Genomic DNA, 2,500 nt, shown 5'->3' with positions numbered 1-2,500 from the left:
CGCAACCTAAAATGGCCAGTTTTGGCCCGTTTTTGGGCTGTTTTGGCCTGTTTTTGGTCCGTTCTTGCGTGGCACGGCGACCGTCGTGAGCGGAGCAAAACGTCAGCCATCTCAGCACCCTGGAACCCCCCGGGTGGCACAGGGCTGGATGGGGCTTTCGTATAGCAGGGACGGTGCTGCCTCTCGCTTCGCTCGCTGTTCGCCGCTCACCGCTCGCTCGCTCAGCCAAAAATGGCCAGTTTTGGCCCGTTTTTGGGCTGTTTTGGCCTGTTTTTGGTCCGTTCTTGCATGGCGCGGTGACCGTCGTGAGCGGAGCAAAACGTCAGCCATCTCAGCACCCTGGAACCCCCCGGGTGGCACAGGGCTGGATGGGGCTTTCGTATAGCAGGGACGGTGCTGCCTCACGCTTCGCTCGCTGTTCGCCGCTCGCCGCTCGCTCGCGCAGCCAAAAATGACCAGTTTTGGCCCGTTTTTGGGCTGTTTTGGCCTGTTTATGGTCCGTTCTTGCGTGGTGCGGTGACCGTCGTGAGCGGAGCAAAACGTCAGCCATCTCAGCACCCTGGAACCCCCCGGGTGGCACAGGGCTGGATGGGGCTTTCGTATATAGCAGGGACGGTGCTGCCTCTCGCTTCGCTCGCTGTCCGCCGCTCGCCGCTCGCTCGCGCAGCCAAAAATGGCCAGTTTTGGCCCGTTTTTGGGCCGTTTTGGCCAGTTTTTGGCCTGTTCTTGCATTGCGCGGTGACCGTCGAGAGCGGAGCAAAACGTCAGCCATCTCAGCACCCTGGAACCCCCCGGGTGGCACAGGGCTGGATGGGGCTTTCGTATAGCAGGGACGGTGCTGCCTCTCGCTTCGCTCGCTGTCCGCCGCTCGCCGCTCGCTCGTGCAGCCAAAAATGGCCAGTTTTGGCCCGTTTTTGGGCCGTTTTGGCCAGTTTTTGGCCTGTTCTTGCATTGCGCGGTGACCGTCGAGAGCGGAGCAAAACGTCAGCCATCTCAGCACCCTGGAACCCCCCGGGTGGCACAGGGCTGGATGGGGCTTTCGTATAGCAGGGACGGTGCTGCCTCTCGCTTCGCTCGCTGTCCGCCGCTCGCCGCTCGCTCGTGCAGCCAAAAATGGCCAGTTTTGGCCCGTTTTTGGGCCGTTTTGGCCAGTTTTTGGCCTGTTCTTGCATTGCGCGGTGACCGTCGAGAGCGGAGCAAAACGTCAGCCATCTCAGCACCCTGGAACCCCCCGGGTGGCACAGGGCTGGATGGGGCTTTCGTATAGCAGGGACGGTGCTGCCTCTCGCTTCGCTCGCTGTCCGCCGCTCGCCGCTCGCTCGTGCAGCCAAAAATGGCCAGTTTTGGCCCGTTTTTGGGCCGTTTTGGCCAGTTTTTGGCCTGTTCTTGCATTGCGCGGTGACCGTCGAGAGCGGAGCAAAACGTCAGCCATCTCAGCACCCTGGAACCCCCCGGGTGGCACAGGGCTGGATGGGGCTTTCGTATAGCAGGGACGGTGCTGCCTCTCGCTTCGCTCGCTGTCCGCCGCTCGCCGCTCGCTCGTGCAGCCAAAAATGGCCAGTTTTGGCCCGTTTTTGGGCCGTTTTGGCCAGTTTTTGGCCTGTTCTTGCATTGCGCGGTGACCGTCGAGAGCGGAGCAAAACGTCAGCCATCTCAGCACCCTGGAACCCCCCGGGTGGCACAGGGCTGGATGGGGCTTTCGTATAGCAGGGACGGTGCTGCCTCTCGCTTCGCTCGCTGTCCGCCGCTCGCCGCTCGCTCGCGCAGCCAAAAATGGCCAGTTTTGGCCCGTTTTTGGGCCGTTTTGGCCAGTTTTTGGCCTGTTCTTGCATTGCGCGGTGACCGTCGAGAGCGGAGCAAAACGTCAGCCATCTCAGCACCCTGGAACCCCCCGGGTGGCACAGGGCTGGATGGGGCTTTCGTATAGCAGGGACGGTGCTGCCTCTCGCTTCGCTCGCTGTCCGCCGCTCGCCGCTCGCGCAGCCAAAAATGGCCAGTTTTGGCCCGTTTTTGGGCCGTTTTGGCCAGTTTTTGGCCTGTTCTTGCATTGCGCGGTGACCGTCGAGAGCGGAGCAAAACGTCAGCCATCTCAGCACCCTGGAACCCCCCGGGTGGCACAGGGCTGGATGGGGCTTTCGTATAGCAGGGACGGTGCTGCCTCTCGCTTCGCTCGCTGTTCGCCGCTCGCCGCTCGCTCGCGCAGCCAAAAATGGCCAGTTTTGGCCCGTTTTTGGGCTGTTTTGGCCAGTTTTTGGCCTGTTCTTGCGTGGTGCGGTGACCGTCGTGAGCGGAGCAAAACGTCAGCCATCTCAGCACCCTGGAACCCCCCGGGTGGCACAGGGCTGGATGGGGCTTTCGTATAGCAGGGACGGTGCTGCCTCTCGCTTCGCTCGCTGTTCGCCGCTCGCCGCTCGCTCGCGCAGCCAAAAATGGCCAGTTTTGGCCCGTTTTTGGGCTGTTTTGGCCTGTTTTTGGGCTGTTCTTGTGTGGCGCGGTGACC

This window comes from Musa acuminata, unplaced genomic scaffold (genome assembly GCF_036884655.1).
Source record: "Musa acuminata AAA Group cultivar baxijiao unplaced genomic scaffold, Cavendish_Baxijiao_AAA HiC_scaffold_403, whole genome shotgun sequence".
In the NCBI taxonomy this organism is placed as follows: domain Eukaryota; kingdom Viridiplantae; phylum Streptophyta; class Magnoliopsida; order Zingiberales; family Musaceae; genus Musa; species Musa acuminata.
Note: the sequence above shows the minus strand (reverse complement) of the source record.